General features: G+C 35.6%; 1 pseudogene; it reads left to right on the forward strand.

The window, feature by feature from the left end:
- Window positions 1-896: 896 nt before the first annotated feature.
- Window positions 897-20,293, forward strand: part of LOC114042276 — a 79,918-nt pseudogene continuing 60,521 nt past the window's right edge.

A 20,293-nucleotide genomic window follows, 5' to 3' on the forward strand; every position in this document is an offset into this window, starting at 1 on the left:
CATATTTAGTCTATTACCTCTCTATCAAGATGTAGGTAATAATCTTTATAAATAGTTTTCTGTTATCACAGTTGATTATTGCATAGACTAGAGGTCTTAAGTCTACCAAAATTGTTTTGCAATGTCATTAGTGTTATATAAATCTGTTAACTAGTTCTGATCATTTTGCTTGAGGCAACTACATGGTACAGTGGATAGTATTGGACTTGGTTTTAAGGATAGCTTAGTTTAAAGCCTGCTTCAGACACTGTAACTACGTGAATTGACCCAAATAGTTTACCCTTTCACAGCTTCATTTTCTACATCTTCAATAACAATTACTTCACAGGGCTAGTAGGAGGATCAAATGATATATCATACGTAAAGTCTTGTGCTAAACTTAAAGTGCTACATAAATGCTATCTACTCACTGCTTTAGTTCATGCAACTCTTCTAAAGCTTCTCTGAAACTTCTCTTTCATCCTTGTTTATGGCACTTTAGTATTCTATTACATTCAAATACCATAATTTTTCAATTTTCCATGACTGATAGGCTTAGCTTCCAATTCTTTGCTACCATAAAAAGAATACATGCATACATAAATGTATGTATGTACGTACATGTATATATAGTACATATAGGACCTTTTCTTCATTATTTGATATCTTTGCATTAAAGATTAAGTGGTGGTATAGCTAAGTCCAAAGGTATTTACACAATTTAATGAATTTGTGGGCATAGCTCCAAGTTGCTTTTGTGAATGACTGGAACAAATCTCATATCCACTAACAGTGAATCAATGTGCCCATTTTCCCACAATCCCTCATTCTGTAATTTTTCTTTTTTATGCCTACTTTGCCAGTCTGAAGGAAAAGAAATAGAACTTCATAGGTATTTTATTTTGCATTTCTTTAAGTGTCCGGTTCTATTGCCGGACCCCGAGCGAGCTCCTCTTGGTGGGTTCCGCTTCGGACGTCTCCGGATTCCCTCCCCGGGGGATGGCGGGCAGGGACTCAGTCAGACACTGCTTCGGGAGGCATATGTTTTATTAATTGCGGAGGAATCCCCCGAGCAAGCTGGGGCGTTGGTCTATATAGGGTCTGTCTTCCGGGTGGCCACCCCAATCCGCCCCGAGGGCGAAACCTGCCACCTGTATGGAGCAAAGAGTCTCGCCCAATCCCATCCTTACACGTACCCCGTGTAGGGAGCCGTGTCTTTCTGGGATTGGGGGCTCTCACTCCCAGGGAGGTTCCTATCCGCTCAGGCGTCTAGGGCCGACTGCCCCTAACATTTAAGTACTAGAGACTTGGAATATTTATTCCTATGACTATTGACAGCTTGAATTTCTTCCCTTGTAAACTGACTATTCAAATCATTTGACCATTTACCTATTAGGGAATGACCCACTTTTATAATTTTTAATTGCTTCCTTATATTTATTGGAATTAAGATATTTATCAGATAACTTTGATGCATAGATCTTTTCCATGTTTATTTAACTCATAATCTTAAGTGAATGATTGTATTTTGTTGTAAAGAACTTTCTAATTTCATGCAATTAAGTTATTTTTTATCCATCTTTTGGTCATAAACTCGTCTACCATCCATATATATTTAAAGAAATTTCTTTTTTCCTCCTCTACTTTTCTTACACCATGACTTTTTCATTTAAACTTTTCAAATTTATCTTGGAATGTGTTGTGAGATCCTGGTCCAAAAGTAGTATCTACCAGAGTGTGGTCCAGCTTTCCAGAAGTTTTTGTCAAAAATTGAATCTTTATTGTCAATAGCTGAAGTTTTTGTGTTTAGTGAATACAAGGTACAAGATTTCATTATTTGTTCATCTTCTCAGACATTAAACATTCATTAAGTGAAAACTATGCGCCAGGGACTGAGCTAAACTCTGTAGCTAATATGTTCCTATGATCTAACTTTCTGGGGTTTTTTTTGTTTGTTTTGTTTTTGTTTTTATTTTAACCAGTACAGAGTAAGTTAGGCATGTCCTTTCTTCTTCAGAGGACTAGAAGTGACAAATGACTGAAAATCTTTATATCTGAAATCATTCCTGACAGAACTATATCTTTATTTGGTGTGTTGTACATGGGTACAATTGATAGCCATTTTGCAAGGTAGGTGCTACACTTCTATTTATATTAGATATATAAGATAAAGGTTTAATTAATTATTTTTAAATTCAAAGTGAACATTAATATCGTAGCTGTTTATATGCCAAGTACACAATGTAGTTAATTAGTTTTCTTTTTTGAGAGAGTAGAATTCTACTTATTTTTAGGATTTTATTGTTTATGTTTTTATCTTAGTTTAATGAGAATTTAGAAGGGATCTAATTAGAAACAGTGTAAGCAAAACATTGGCCATGTTGACTCTGTTCTTCAAATCATTATTAAGGCAATTTCTTAATATTCATAGGATTATGGGATTTTCAGTTAAGAGCTGGAAGAGACCATGGAGGTTATCTAAAATTCAATCAACAGATATTCATAGGGTACTTTCACATTTTTGAATATGTTATATGCTATAGGGGATATACAATAAATATAAGTTGAGCCTCTCAGGAAGATAAGAAACATGATGACAAGGCGTGGACATGTTGTTATCTGCTCTTCTGAAAAGATCAGCATCATGAATCTGCCGAAATACTGGGGGGGGGGGAGAATGACCACTACCAGCAAAGAGCTTCCAATCTAGTTGGGAAGACACTTAAAAAAATAAGATGGCATATGAGGATGGCATAGGACCAAGCCATGAATCTGTGCCATATGATGATCAGCCAAATGATTAGGGGATGAATATCGTGAAGAAGAGAAGTTTCACAGGTCCTACATGATGACTGTTTCCCAGGATTTTTATTTGGAAGAGAAATTATATTTGTCCAGTTTGGCCTCAGAGAGAAAGACAAGGGACAATGGATCAAAATTGTAAAGTGAGAAATTTAAGATTTATGTCAGAAAATAATCCTAATAATGATAGCTATTTGAAAGCAAAATTGGCTACCTCAAGAAGTCATGCATTCCCTTCCATTGGATGTCTTCAAGTGCATGCTTAATAACTGTTGTTTTGTTGTAGTTAAGATTCTTCTCCATGAAACCTTTCCTGTTGCCCCTGATTACAAGTGCCCTCTCCTCAAAACCACTTTTTATTTTACTTCTTTGCATATAATTATATTTATTGACTCTATGCTGTATATTTATTTTAAAATTTCCTTGATACTTTCTCTTTTTTATGGTAATTTTTGTTTTTTTTTTGTTTTCAACATTTACTTCCACAAGATTTTGAGTTCCAAATTTTCACCTCATCTCGCCCCTCCCCCTACCCCAAGATGGCATACATTTTAAATAACCCTTCCCCTAGTCTACCTTCCCTTCTATCTCTCCCCCCTTCTCTTATCTCCTTCCCCTTCAATTTTCCTGTAGGGCAGGATGGATTTCTTTACCCCATTTCCTGTATTTATTTCCCAGTAGCATGTGAAAACATTTTTTTAAACATGTGTTTTTAAAACTTCGTGTTCCAAATTTTCTCCCTTCCTCTCTCCCCACCCATCCTCATTGAAAAGGTGAGCTATACATGTGCAGTTATGCAAAACACTTCCAAAATAGACATGCTGTGAAAAACTAACTCTATTTACCTTAATCGTGTTCCGTCCACCCATTTATTCTATTCTTTCTTTTGACCCTGTCCCTCCTCAGAAGTATTTGCTTCTGATTACTCTCTTTGCCAATCTGCCCTCCTCTCTATCATCCCCCTACTCTCTTGCCCCTTCCCCCCTACCTTACTGTAGGGTAAGACAGATTTCCACACCCAATTGAATATGTATGTTATTCCCTCCTTGAGTCAAATCCTATGAGAATAAGATTCACTCATTTCTTCTCACCTTCCCCTGTTTCCCCTCCACTGTAAGAGCCTTTTCTTTTCTGTTTTTTTTTTGTGGGATAATTTACCCCATTCTACCTCTCCTTTTCTCCTTCTCCTAGTATATTCCTCTCTCACCCCTTAATTTTATTCTCCAGATATGACCCCTTCATTTTCAACTCACCCTGTGCCTTCTATCTATCTATATCTATATATACATACATGTAATTTTTTTCCCTCAAACTATCCTATTACTGACAAGGTCTCATGAGTTATAAATATCATCTTTCCATGCAGGAAAGTAAAGAATTTAACCTTAATAAGTCTCTTATGATTATCTCTTTCCTGTTTACCTCTTCATGTTCCACTTGAATCTTGTATTGGAAAGTCAAATTTTCTATTCAACTCTGGTCTTTTCATCAAGAATGCTTGAAATTCCTCTATTTCACTGAATGACCATTTTTTCCCCCTGCAGGATTATACTCAGTTTTGCTGGGTAGGTGATTCTTGGTTGTAATCCTATCTCCTTTGCCCTCTGGAATATTATATTCCATGCCCTGTGGTCCCTTAATGTAGAAGCAGCTAAATCTTGTGTTATCCTGATTGTGTTTCCACCATACTTGAATTGTTTCTTTCTGGCTGCTTGTAATATTTTCTCCTTGACCTGAGAACTCTGGAATTTGGCTACAATATTCCTAGGAGTTTTGCTTTGGGGATCTCTTTCAGGAGGAGATCAGTGGATTCTTTGAATTTCTATTTTGCCCTTTGGTTCTAAAATATCAGGACAGTTTTCCTTGATAATTTCTTTAAAGATGATGTCTAGGCTCTTTTTTTGCTCATGGCTTTCAAATAATCCAATAATTTTTAAATTCTCTCTCCTGGATCTATTTTCCAGGTCAGTTGTTTTTCCAATGAGATATTTCACATTGCTTTCTAATTTTTCATTCTTTTGGATTAGTTTTACAGTGTCTTGATTTCTCATAAAGTCACTAGCTTCCAATTGCTCCATATTAATTTTTAAGGAAGTATTTTCTTCAGTAATCTTTTGGACTTCCTTTTCCATTTGGCCAATTTTGCTTTTGAGGGCATTCTTCTCCTCATTGGCTTTTTGGACCTCTTTTGCCATTTGGGTTAGGCTATTTTTTAAGGTGTTATTTTCTGCAGTATTTTTTTGGGTCTCCTTTAGCAAGCTGTTGACTTGTTTTTCATGATTTTCTTGCATCACTCTCAGTTTTTCCTATACTTCTCTTTCTTGCTTCTCAAAATCCCTTTTGAGCCCTTCCAAGGCTTCAGACTGATTCATATTTTTCTTAGAGGCTTTGGATGTAGGAGCTTTGACTTTGTTGTCTTCTTCTGGTTGTATGTTTTGATCTTCTTTGTCACCAAAGTAAGATAATGTAGTCTGACTCTTTGCGCTGCTTACTCATGATCCCAGCCAATTACTTGAGTTTTAAACTCTTTGTTAAGGTAAAAGTCTCCTTCCAATGTGAAGATTATACCGTCCCAAGCTTCAGGGGTTTGTACAGCTGTTTTCAGAGGTACTTCTAGGGACCTGTAAATTTTCAGTTCTTCCAAGATGTTATGATAAGGGGCGAGGTGTTTCCTCTCCACTTCCACAACAAGCTTCACCACACCAGTGTTCCTCCTTACCCCAGGACCAGCCCTCAGAACTGTGACCCAGATCCAAGCACTGGTAAAGCAAGAGATTCCTGCTTCAGCACTGGCAAAGAGAATCCTGCAATCCCCCTCTGATCAGCCACTTGATTCCCCTCAGTTTGTGGGCCAGAAGCTCAGGAAACAGCTGCAGCCCCAGGCCGTGCTCGAGACTTGGGGCTGAGACCTAGCTCCTCTCTCATCACAGTCACAGACTTTTCCCACTGACCTTCTAAGTTGCCTTTGGCGTTCAGGGGTTGAGAAGTCTGGGAACCACCACAGCTGCCCGTGATTCAGTCCTCTGAGGCCTGCTCCAGGATCGCTGCGGCCTATGTGCCCACACCAAACTTCGCTCCTCTCCTTGACCTGCGTGATCAACCCATCCAGGTTATCTTGGGTTGGAAATTTGTTTCACTCTGTCTTTTTGTGGGTTCTGCTGCTTTAGAATTTGTTTAGAGGCATTTTTTAAGGTGTTTGGAGGGCTTTGGGAGGGAGCTCAAGACAGTCACCGCTTTCCCTCTGCCATCTTGGCTTCACCCCTCCACAGCTTTTTCTACTTTCTCCATTAGAATGTCAGGTCATTATGAGAAGAGATTGCTTCATTCTTTGTGCTCATATCTTCAGCACTTAGAAAATATGTGGTATATAGTAGGTACTTAATATATACTTATTGATTATTTATCAGGTTTCGGCTAGAATAAATGATTGTTGAAGTCTCTTTCAACCATGAAACTGTGATTAAGACAAAATGTTTGGCACTAAATTCTATAAGAATTTGGGAGTGTAAGGCCAAGTGATAATGAAGTAAATAAAAGATAAAATGCATATGAAAGACTTCATGGAGAAAGTGGAACTTGAGATACCCCTTTAAAGATGGGTAAAATTTGGATTAATATATGAAATAAGCCAATTCATAAGATTATCTTTCTGCACAATTTCAGTGTTTGTTGGGGGAAAAAAATCAGAAATAACAAAGAACAAAGTCTAAAGTAATTCTGAGGTACAATATCCTATTCTGTCCTTTCCTTGCACTCACCTTTGCCATCTTCTGGGTTGGATGGCATTGGGGGTCACATGGGGAAAGAAGATTATTAGGTATGATATTTATTTTGTCCTAAACTACAGTTTAGTTGTATAATATTATGTATTTCAGTTACTCAGATTATTAAAAAAAAACACACACAATATCCTTGCAAACCTACTTGACTTGTGTGGAAATGTTAAAGTGTTGTCCATAATGCACGGACACGCTTCCTTGCCCCATGAGTATGCAGACATCAAAGAGAAAGTACACTTGTAAAAGCCTCTGGGGCTACTCATAAAAGGGCAGAGAAATATATCAAAATTGAGGGGAAATGGTCTTTGCTTTTGAGAAAAGTGAAATCTGGCATGACAAATTGTGTCTGTTTTGTGCAAAGTAATTGAGTGGGGCTGCTGAAGTGGAACTCCATGGGCTGTGAGTCTACTGAGGTATGTAGCAGGGATAACTAACCTGAATATGGTGCTTTCCAGGTAAACATGCCAAGATGGACTTTTGAAATGAAGGCATCAAAGTCTTCATTGGTGATATGATTAGATGCAGCAAGGGTACTCAAAGGAAGAAAAAAAATGAGTTCTTGAGGTCAGATGCTTTAGAAATTCTACTTTTCACTGTAGGTAATAAGTCCAAGCATTGTTCAAAATGGACAATTTAGAGTAATTATATGTGGTTAACACATGGGAAGAACACTTTCCTCAGAGGTGCCCATGCTTTCAAAGTCATCTGGAGCAGCTAAACTAGTTCAATAAGCACAGTTCAAGATGAGCAATATCTAGCAGGTTGAAATTGCTTTGTGGTGTGTGTGTGTGTGTGTGTGTGTGTGTGTGTGTGTGTGTGTGTCTGTGTCTCAAAAAATCTAACCTATAGTGGGAAAAAATGTTAACAGAAGTTTGGGATTCTGGAAACTCTTACTGAGATTTATAATATTTTAAAAATATGTAGGAAATAGAGCAGCTTCAGAGGAGCATGTGGGAAAGAAATCCTGTCTCCTGGTAAATCTTCAAGTTGATGAGAACTTTTTCTGCTTAATGAAGTGTCAGAAAGCAAACCAGCATATTATTCATACCTTGTCCCTTCAGGCATTGTTCCCCTTGCTTCTTTGCAAAGGAGTTGATTGGATATGATTGGACTACAAAGGGTACTCCCCATTATTCTTCGAGGTCATGGACATGGTCCCTTCTCTGATCAGTCTTCTATATCAAAGTCTGTTTGCCCCTGAATGACTTCTAAAAAATTCTTTCCTTCATTCGATGGTAATGGCAGGATTTATACTATGCCTGGATACTTGCCTTAACATACAAGATTTCTTGTATTTCAAAGTCTGTCGCTGAGACTTGCCATAGCTGAATATTCTGTAATTTTCAGATTGGCTTAGATATAATTTGCGTGAATGTTTGTAAATGCATTTATCCATTCATAATAATAAGAAGAGGAGCCACTTACACAGTGCTTTAAGGTAGGCAAAATACTTTATAAATATTATTTGAACCTCACAACCCTGTAAGGCAGATGCTATTATTACCATTCACAAATGAGGAAACTGAGACAGAAAGAAGTCAAGTGACTTGCCCAGGGCAACACAGTTAGTATATGTCTAAGGTAGGGTTTAAATTCAGGTCTTCCTGACTCCAAGTTCAGCACTCTCCCTGCTGTTCCCCTGACCTACTCTGTGTAAGGTAGTATGTTAAGCACTGTGGGAGTTACAAAGATTATAAAGACACAGTTTCTTCCTTCCTTCAAAGATATTATAATATTACATACACTCATTCATGCATGTATCTGCACTCACTTGCATGTACATATAATTATTTTAACATTTCAAGACTGTATTATTTCCTCTGTCTGGGTGGAGTTGCAGATGATTCAGGAAGATCTAGGTTAAAATCCTGCCTCTGACACTTATTAACTACAAGACTATAGACAAATCACTTCACCTCTTTAAAGTTCATATTTCTCATATTGTAAATGGGATGTTGTTACATCACAGGACTGATGTGAGTTTCAAATGAGATCATGTACATTAAAAGCTTTATAAATGTTGAAGTGCTATGTAGATACCTATTGTTATTATAAATATTGGCTCTTCTAATGCAATTCACTAACCTTTTATGCCTTAGTGGACTGTTAAATAAATTATTGTAGTAAAAAAAAAATCACCACCTGGAATCCAACCATCTATTGTTGAGTCACTCAGAATTTAGCCAGCTTAGCTCTCAGATAACACACTCCACATTTTCTGGTGTCATACTAGAAGGCCTTCCAGGTTGTTGAAATCTGCCTGACTGTGATCTTTCCAAGGTTCAATGTCACGTCCAAACCATGATGAGATATCTGTTTAATAATATGTTAGAGATCAACTATACACATATGTATACATATATATGCTCATAGGTACACCTATACTTTCCCAATCACTTAAAGCTGCAATCTCTGACACATCACAGCTAAATTATCTTTCTCAATTGCTTTTAGAATCTCAAATTCAAGATGATCATATGCTTTGTCAGTTGTATAACATATATAAACTTTGCTTTGTGTGAAATCTAGGATAGCATTGCACAAGCAAATTTGGCCACAGAATGTTTGGACTTAAAATGCATTGATGGGACCAATAAATGCTATTCCCAAAACTTAAAGGGTCACACTCATAGAGGTTGAGCTGGAGGGAACCTTGCAATTCATCCTATCTAACCCTTTGATTTTATGATGAAGCCCAGAGTAGTTGTGCCATGCCAATGTCACATAAGGAATAAGTGTCAAATTTGGGATTTGTACCCAGGCTTATGACTCCTAATTTAGACTTTTTTCCTCACTGCACAGATTTTATTGGAATACTACTAAGATGAATTTTTATATTCTATAAATTTTTAGAATAAAAGAAAAAAAAATCCATTTTTCATGCTGAATAATTGTCATTCATAATCAATATTTTTCATGTGTACTTAATTTTATATTTTAGTATTTCAAGGGGTAAAAATATCAATAGCATGAACTTTTTCACTAACAACCACTGTGAAATAATTTGGGAAGGAGGGGTCTAGAAAGTCAAGTTCAGGATCTCTGGACTTTAAGTCCAAAATGGTGATTTCCTGGGAGATAGGCCCATATATTCTCCCATTCATGCAGGGTATCACATTGGCCTGTGTTCTATATTATCAGACATGGAGTTAGTAGCACAGAGGAGGTAATGGTCAAGTCATTTCTGTTGGCATATAACTGCCCTATTGAGCTTCATTGATAATTTCATTATACTGTGTCAATGGTAACAACTTTTATGCTGCTGTGTGAAAGCACTAGAGTATGTCTTTACTGGCAGCAAGCTAGCTGCAGGTGATGGAATCCTAGGGTTAGCCCACAGGAAACTTTTGGAAATTAATGCAAATCAGGGTGGATTCTCTGGCAATAATTAACCTGTTGGCATAATGCTACTGTATGCATATTTCTGGAAATTCACATTATGTGCACTATAAGGTGGGAACTCCTGTGATATGACAAAGTATACTCTTCATAGCAGATTACTGGTTCTTAGAGTTTTGGTGAGGAGAGGGAGGGTTTAAAATAAAAGACAATCATTTGTATTTTCAGTTTCATATTCAACCTTAATCATCTGCACAAATAGACACATAAATAAGCAAGGATCTATGGTTTTGCCAGTTTATTCACTCCAAATGTGGGAACTCCCTTCACTGATGCAGCTTGTAATTCCTCCATAACTCATAACTCCTAGGGAATTGTAGGAGTCATATAAAGATGGAGGAACTTTCCTACATAAATAGCCAGATTGTAGTAGCAGTAATAATAGTAATGACAATAATAACAACAACAATAAATTATGTACTGCCTACTATATGCCAGACACTGTTCTAAGTGCTTTACAAATATTATCACATTTGACCCTTAAAAAAACCCTGGGAGGTAGATGCTGTCATTATCCCCATTTCATAGTTAAAGAAATTGAGTCAGAGTAGAGATTAAGTGAAAAAGTGACCAATGACAATAAGAGGTAGGATTTGGACTCAGTGCTTCCTTATTAGAAGTCCAGCATTCTCTTTCTTACTCTGTACTATTTCTACAAATAGTGGTTAAGGAACTTCAAATTTACTACTCAGGGGAAATATCCCAACTCCATTAGAACTAAATACAAATACTGTTGCCACTGAATCTTTTACCTATGCTGATAATAGGTAGCTAAATTGGCAGAATTAAACTTTACTCTCTCTTGATACACACCACAGGAAGTGAATTATTCCTCAATATTAATAGGAAACAGTTCCATTGTATTTGTCTGTCATAAGTGAACATGGATTTAGTAGGTGCCTGCTCCATAGCTGGTATTGTGTGAAGTGCTAGGATAATGAAAAAAAAACAACAACCAAAAACAAAGTGAAAGATCCACTCTCTGACCATAGTAAGTTTGCAGTGTGGTTATAAATGATTAAGTAACACTGCAAAGCAAGTCATTCCAAAATACATTGTGAATACAGACAATTATATAGGAATCATGAGGGAAGGCCTGTAGAAAAATTAGGACTTAAAATGATCCTTTTAAAAAAGTTTAATATGTGTGCTTCTCTTCTTCCCCTTGGTGGTTATAACATATTGTATCTGGTCTTATGTATCAATATCACTTTCATGACCTATGGTTCCAAAGGGTCTCGCCACTAGATGATACATCTGTGCCTCCACCAAACCATCCCTACCCCACTTCCATCTCTTAATGAATTGTTGATCATGACTGTCTCCTCCCTAAGTCAATGATTCTTGAACATTGCCTCCCCTTGCAAAGTTCTTTGGTTGATTTTGCCACAGTTAGGCAGAGCTGAAGCAAGGAGAAATTTAAAACAGAAGCCACATGACAAAAGGCACAGAATTAGTATCATAACAGTCAAAGACTTAGAACAAAAAAAAAGTACCTTAGAATGTCACAGTAGATAGAGCACTGGGCTTGATATCAAGAAGAGCTGAGTTGAAATCTAACTTATTAGCTGTGTGACCTTGGGTAAGTCACTTAACCTGTTGCCTCAGTTTCCTCTTCTATAAAAAGAGGATGATAATAGCACCTACCTCCCAGGATTGTTATGCAAATTAAATAAGATAACTGTAAAGCACTTAGTATGGTGCCTGGAGCATAGTAAGTACTATATAAATGATGATGATGATGATGATGATGACGACAACGATAAACTAGACCAACACGTTCATTTTATAGGGCAAAAAAATGGGATTTAGGGAAGTTAAGTTACTTCTTCCAAATCAGACAGGTATTAAATAGTAGAAACAAAATCTGTACTCAAATCATCTGATTCCAAATTCAGCACTCTGCTCTATCAGTGACTCTGATATAAGATATTTTAGAATATGTTAGGACATTATGTATTCTAATTAGGCAACAAACATCTTTAATTCTTTCAAACTGTGCTTTCAATACATCCTCTCCTATCTATTTTTATAACTACCAACTTAGTAGGAATCAGGAAGTCTTTGCCTCATCTCATAATTATTGTATGTGACTGCTATTAGATCTAATTCCAATCTCTTCCCCCACTCCAATCTATGCTTCATATTTCTGATAATATGACCAACACTTACAATAGCTAATCATTATTTATGCTCAGAATCCTTATTGTGTCATTTAATGCCTTTCATAATTATACTACAATGCAGCTTTCTGAACTTACCTTGCACTGTGCAAAAACAGTAATTATCCACCCAAAATCTATCCACTATAACATGTATATGCACATATATGTATGTATATATACATATGTGTATGTATGAATAGGTGTAAATACACACTTATCATATATGTGTATATGTATGCCTGTATGTATGCATATACATGTATATATGTGTATATATATACATATATATATTGCCTCCCTGCCTAAAATATATTGCTCCCTTTACTATCATAAATGTAGTTATTTTTAAGCTCCACTGCTATCTCTTCTATTAATCTTTCTCAGACCCAGAATAGTGACTAGGGAGGAATTACTAGGGTTCTGTTCCATGATATCAGCGTCTTAGAAGCATACTTCTTCCCACTAATTATAGGATACTTCTCTTGGGTCTTTAAGTCACCATTGTTGTCATGGCATATAGTATGAAGAGGTCTCACCATTTAACTGTACCTCCATTCTTCCACCGATCTAATCCTATACCATTGCTTCATCCCAGGGGATGCTTACCACGACTCATGAATTGGATAATTCTCATATGTTGTCTCCCTTTCCAAAGCTGCTCAGTTGAATTTTCTCAGAAGCTGAAACTCCTAACTGTATCTCTGCTCTGATCACTCATATTTCCCTAAAGTCCAAATTTGTCCCTTGTCTGAACTCTGAAATGTTGTCTACATTGCTGTTTAATTTTCCATGTGTGGATTTTATTTTTCAAACCAGATTATTATAAACACTTAAAGGTCAGGGATAAGTTTTTCATGATTTTCCCTGTCTTCTGTAGAGCATGGCTAATTGCTAAACAAATTCTATAAGTACTACAGAAAGAGAACTGGAGTAGGACTGGAGGATGGGGAGCTAGTCCTGGATTTCACTCCTTGTGGGCACATTTGAATTGTACCCTTGAACAAATTTACAGTTGGACTCCTGTTTCCTCATCTATAAAATAAAATCCTTTGAATTAGGTGATCTTTAAGATCCTTTCCAGTTCTATAATTCTAAGAGACAGGCACTCAATACATAATCAGTCAAATAGATGAGATGAATTTTTTGCATGCTATCTATCTAGGAAGTGACACTCATGAATTCAAGTGATTTGGGGATTGGAGTAAAAATAGATACTAATAGAAAAAAAAGTGTTCTATAGTAAAGAAGAGAGTAACATCTCATTTTTCAAAATAATTTAAAAGTTTTATTTTATTTCATTTTATTTCAAATAACATTTATTATTTACCTTGTATTTGCAAGGCACTCTGGTGGTTCTGAGGATACAAGGTCACAAACAAAACAGCAAACTGCTTTATCAGAACTTGTATTTTACAGAAGGAAAGCAAGTACAAAGACAAGTGAATACAAAATATATGCAAATAAATACTAAATATTTTTGAAGAGGTAGAAGACACTGGTTGTTGTCCTTCATTCTCAAAGAGGATCAAAATGACGTCACTATCCTAGAGTCAAATTGTAGTGTGTCCAACAGTGACTGATCAGACCAATATGAGCTTGGAATGTTCTACCACAGGTCGCGGAAAAAATAGTCCATGTGAACATTTGGTGTGGATTCTTTAAATTGGCACATCTTGTGTTTCCTCTGAGCTATTTCAATTCTGCTTTGCTTACAAAGCATAGTACCTTCTTGGCTGTGGACATGCTGTGCTGAGCAGTCCTGTGCCAGTGTCTCCCATGTCACATAATCAATTGCAAAGTTCTTATGAGAGACTTTGAGAGTGTCTTTGTATTACTTCTTCTGACCACCATGTGAACACGTGCCTTGTGTGAGTTCTCCAGATAGTCTTTTTGGCAAGTGTATGTTTTGCATTCAAACAATGTGGCCAGCCCGTCAGAGTTGCACTCTCTGAAGTAGAGTTTGAATGCTTAGCAGTTTAGTTCAAGAAAGGACTTCAATGTTTGGTATCTTATCTTGCCAGGTGATCTTCAGAATCTTCCTAAGACAATCCAAATGAAGCAATTCAGTTTCCTGGAATGACACTGGTATACTGTTCACGTTTCACAGGCATACAGAAATGAGGTCAGCACAACGGCTCTGTAGACCTTTAGTTTGGTAGTCAGTCTAATACCTCTTCTCTCCAGTACTTTCCTTTAGAGCCTCCCAAACACCGAGCTAGCTAGGGCAATGTGTGCATCAACTTCATTATCAATGTGTATATCCCTGTAAAGGTAAGTGAACTTATCCACAACATTCAAAACTTCTCCATTTGCTATAACTGGTGGTTCCACTTATGGACAGTGTGGCGGTGGCTGATGGAGCACCTCTGTTCCAAAGCTTGATGATTGGCTAATTGATTAATGTGGAAGACCTGGGTATGGTTGTGGATAAGGATAAGGAAAGATTAAAGATGAGAATAGGTATGTAGTGCTAATATCCTAGATCACATGGAAGAGAATAGGATCAAGGAAAGAAGTACAGAGGGTTTAGAACTGTAAAGGAATTAATATTAGATTGTATAAAATAAGAATTGTTAAAAAGAAATTTTGCACTCAAAGCAAGAGGCAGAAGGAATGTCCTTGCTTGACTGGGAAAGGAGATGAAGAGACTGACAACATGGGACACAGCTGCTGCTGCTAGAGATTGGGAGATTAGGGTGGGATGTGAGAGGAGTTCATTCTGTTATATGGTAGTTTCCTTTTTAAACTAATTATTCTTGCTAAATATGTTGCTGAATGATCATCTGCTAAATATGGTATCCTGAGTCAAGGAATTGAGGAAGAAGAGAAGACATTTATTATTTCCCTTTCATGTGCCAGACACTGTGCTAAGTGCTTTAAAAATCTCTCATTTCATCAATTCAAAAAGCCTATGAGGTATGTGTTATGGTTATCACAATATTACACTTCAGCAAACATATAGAGATTAAGATACTTGTTCAGGCAACCAAGTGGAAGATGCTGGGGACATACTTCTGAGAAAAGAGATTCTGTGTTCCTCTACTGAATAGGTGGAAATGGTCTCTTTCCACTGACTACATAGCCAGAACAGGACATGTTTAAAAACTACCAGGATGGGACAGTCTTGTTCTCTCTTTTTGTGAACTGTATCCATGGGAGTAAAGATCTTATTCTTATGTAAAGATGGACATCATGAACTAAACAAGGTAAGAAAAATCATCCTCCCCCACACCCTCTTAGGCTTGTGGTCCCAAGAATCAAGTTTGGGGTTTTGTTCTGGTCTTAATTTGTCATTTTCAATTCTACATGCAGGTGGTGGTGTCCTCTGAACTGGAATTGAACCATGGTGACCTTTAAGGTAGAATCCTAGAGTAGATGTTTTTGCTAGCCTAGCATGGTAGCCCTGAGAAGCCAAGAGTTCTTGGTATTCAAACTGAGCTTTGAACTTGGAACTTGGTAGGACTAGGTAATAGGGACTGAATTTAGCTGTGAACTTAATTACTTTAATATCTCCAGTGACTGAGGTGATGCAAGATATTGATGGTAATGTGTTTTTATGGTCTTGCTGTACCTTTGAAGTTAATATTTCTTTGTAAATACTAGTCTGATTTTTAAATGGTTAAATCAAACTGGCATACAGGATACTCCCTAAATTTGACTGAACACAATAATTGCATGCTGGAGTCAATGATAATGAGACTGGACATTCATAACAAAAAAAAAACCAAAACAAAACTCCCCTTAGGGTACTGAAAATCCCTGGGGTTGGAGTAAAATGTAATATCTCTGGCCCTTAGGTAGTGTAGATCAGGATAATCACTGTTATTCTTTATATGTAATGTTTTAATGATGATATCAAGAAATTATTTTTCTTGGGGAACTTTAACATGCAATTTTGGACGATAGAAGTGACAAGTATGATTTTAGGAACAGAGAAAAAGGTCAGTAATTTCAAGAGTTGACCAAGTAGAGCAAAAATCTTTTTTGTGGTAAAAACACAAACAAAACCCTCTAAATGATACCTTTAAAAAGGACTGATGTCACTCTATCAAGTTATATGTTCTTTATGCCTAGCATATCTTCATGTTATGTAAAGCCCAAATGAGAAATGAAGTCTATTTTCTTCCTTTGGCATTCATCTCTGGAGTGGCACTTGAAGCCAATAGGTTTAGCTTGACTTTTGCTACCCAGGAAAGTTTATGATTACAATACTCTTTAAAAACGCTTGGCACATTAGCTTTGCATGGGGGAACATTTTAAAACATAAACTAATTAAACTCCTAGAAGTCACTAGCATATGGTTATTTTCTAGTTTTTTTTTTTAAAGCTTGGGTGTCTATCCAGGGGAACTATTATCCTTCCTCATAAGACAATTTGAATCAATTGTGTGTTCATGGGGATATTTATTGAGTTTACTTTGCAAAACTAGGCAATACCCCTTGCTTCCTCTTGTCTATATTTCATCAGTTGATATTGTTCCCCTTCTGGTATTATCCTGATTCAATATTGGAATGTAAATGAATAAAACATATATATTTAATAATTCAAAATTAAATTTGTAACTGATGGTTACAACTGCTATGGGCTTAATTTTTCAACTGTAGTCGTACATACTTATAGTTGCCATGTATTTATTTTTATCATGGAGATACCTTTTCTTTAATTTTCAAGAGAACTCTGGTAACATAATATTTTAAAGAAAAAAGCAAAACTCTTAGTACTATGATGGATTCTTTAGTGTAAAACATGGAAATTATCCAATTTTAAAACACACATCTAGATCTAAAGTTATAACTGCATCTATAGATCACACTGGACCAAATATAGTTCATGTATTTTCCTAAATTGTGATTGAATAAAATTGGAGAATAGCCTTTAATGGATATCTGTCCAGTATATGAAAATATGGTTGTTTGTTTTTTTAAGAGGATTTTTTAAAAATAATCTGTATTCAGACAAATGGGACATTTAACGGATAGTAACACACATAACAAGGACACATCTAATGAAGTGTTAAGCAGACATATCAACTTTTTTAGATTTCTATTTGTCATGCAAATAATTAAAATTTATTATTTTATAAAAAGTAGTCCAGCTCAATAGACATTTGTGTTACCATAAAAACGGCCAATTAAAGGAAAGCTAAATGTATCTTTGTTTTATAGAAAATGACCAGAAGTATGGGTGGTTTATTTGTATTTTGGTATTTTAATAATGACAGACTATTTGCATATCTTTAAGAGTAAAAAGCAACAGATCAATGATCATTTATTTAGTTCCCATTATGGGCCAAATTATGCTAGACAGATACCAAATCTGTGATATATTATCATTTGCATAGAAATGAATTTACTGTATGAGACTTATCCATTGATAATATTTTAGAAACAACATTATACACAAATAAGGAACAAGTACCAAATGAAAAGAAATCTTAAATTTAGCTTTGAGAAAAAAGTAATATTACTAAACTTGAGTCTGAGTTGGTACAGATTACATTAGGAAATGAGTAAGATTCATTACTGATAGTTATATCATGATTCCGACAATTATATATTAGGATCCTCCACAAAAGTCTCATTCCAAAGTCCCATTAATGCATAAAAGTCACCTGGGGCCCTTGGACAGTAGGCCAGTGTTACATGATATGGGTTGGATACAGATTTTCCTTAAAGGACCAGTATAATCTTGGAAAGACTTTTCACCAGGTTGCCCAGAAGATGATGGATATTCTGAATGTAACCATTCATTCATATTCTCTACAAAGATTGCCATTTTTGCTGATAGAATGTACAATCTCACTGATGAGAGACCCTTAAAACATTGAAGTATAGCTTTCAGAAAGGCACATTACAAATATCATCAAGAAGATCTTCTTCTTAATTACATTATGTCATATATTTGAAGTTATCCAAAATATTAGTGGAATTTTACTAAAGATATTTTGGCATTTTATATTCTATACTCTGGGGAGTTATAATTTGATCTCAATTTCTAATATGATAGAAGTAATGATATCACATTACCTTCAATTTAGGTGGCATGCTATGAAATCATTGCAACCCAGGAGAAAAGGGTTAGTAAGGGTAGCTCAGTCTCCCTTCAGTCATTATGTTAATAATTTTTTGTCCTTTGTCATAATTAAGTATGTAATTAGGACCAAAAATGAGTTTTATTTTAATTATGTCTTGATAGTTTTTTTTTTAATTGCTAGAATTTAATGAATACCCAAAGCATCTATTTTATAGTCATCTTTGAACAAAGGAAACCTAGGCCTAGGTCTAGTTGACCCCTTCCCTTTTCCCTTATTTTACCATTTAGCAAACTAAGGTCAGGAGAAGTGAAAGGATATATTGAAGGACACAAAATGTTTGACCTACTTTCGCCTGCTAGGTAGTAAATAACAAGGTTGATAAACTACTATCATTTACGATTCCTCTAATTAATCTTCATTCATCCTGTGTATAAGGAAATTGAATCTTATATTGGAAAAATTAATTTGCAATATTTCCAATGATGTTGGGTCATCATGTTTACAAATCCAGCTGTGTTCTATACATGACTGATTACTATATAAGACTACGAACTAGAAGAAAAAAGCTAAATTTTTATTTCTTCTGTGTGTAATAACTAGTACTGGCATTCTAACCTAAATGAAATTCTTAATATATGCTAAAATTCTATTTATATTATTAATCAAATACTATTTGCATGGATGAGTAAACTGAGTTACAAAATTCCAAGTCAATGTCAGAGTTAGGAATAAATAAATGTTACCTGGGCCATAGTTGAGTATTCTATCCATTAGGCCACAGTTCTACTTTGAAATTTATAATTTTAGGAAGAAGATTCTGATTTAAAAATGTATAACCACATAATTTTCACTTCTGTCAATCAATTTGTTGCTTGACAAGCAAATCACTGTTAAAAATAGAGGAAGAACAATATGAAGTTGTTAAAAAATTATCATTTTCCTCTACAACTCCATGGACATATATTTCTTTCCAAAATCTTTCTACAATTTTTCCCCTGAAGAATATTTTTTTTCTAAACAGATAAAGAGAAATGTTTTTATTTTTTTTTGTTTTTTTTTTAATTTTCTGGGTTATAAACTTTCTTTTTGCAAAAAAAAGTTTTAGAAAATTCTAACTATTATTTATTTTATGAAAGTGAATTGGTTCCCAGACTTATTGTGTTTGAATGCGATTTTTTGCCTTAAACTTTTAAGTCTACACAATAAAGTCATTTGCCTTCTTGTCAGCCTGTAAAGCTCCATACTTTGTGCCTCATTTACTATTTGTGGTACACAATGAGATCACGATTGAAAGCTGCTTTATGCCAAGTCATCTCATTGGTAATGTGCTTCCATATTCTTGAACAATTTATGAGTTCTTTAAAAATGCAGCACTGATGAAATTATTTTGGAAGTGAAAATAAATGACTAACCTTAAAAATGCTTACATGTGAAACTCTAGGTTCAAGCCTCAAGTATTCATATGACTAACTTCATTGTTGGAGAGAAACATAACTCGATGGTGTATGCCTAGGGAAAATGCAGAATTGGCATCACAAAAGAAGGGCATTTGGGGAACAGTGATATTTTTCTTTCTTCTTCCTGGAACCATATAAATCCTGGAAGATGACCCTGATTCAAAAATTTATAAATGCATTCCAACATCATTGGAAACAAGGCAAATTAATTTTTCCAATATAAAATTAAATTTCCTTATATATTGGATGAATGAAAATTAATTAGAAGAATAGCAAATAATTATGGTTTATCAATCTGTTTTTTACTACCCAGCAGGTAAAAGTAGGACAGTCATTTTGTGTCCTTCAATATAGCCTTTTACTTCTCCTGACCTTAGTTTTCTAAATGGTAAAATGAGGGAAGGAGGGTCAACTAGGACTAGGCCTAGGTTTTATTTGTTCAAAGATGACCACAAAATGGAAGCTTTGGATATTCATTAAACTCTAGCAATTAAGAAGAAAACCACCAATACATATGGTTCCACATAAGGTTTCAGACTGTAGGGTGAGAGAAAATATAATTTGGTAGGCAGGCATGGAAAGGAATGATGGTACCTCAACATATCTCTGATTTCCTGTTTGCCTTCCAAAATACTTTAAGGAATTTCTCCTTGGGTGGGATGGGAACTCTCTCTTTCT

This window comes from Vombatus ursinus, unplaced genomic scaffold (assembly GCF_900497805.2).
Source record: "Vombatus ursinus unplaced genomic scaffold, bare-nosed wombat genome assembly UNPS02014341.1, whole genome shotgun sequence".
Lineage (NCBI taxonomy): Eukaryota > Metazoa > Chordata > Mammalia > Diprotodontia > Vombatidae > Vombatus > Vombatus ursinus.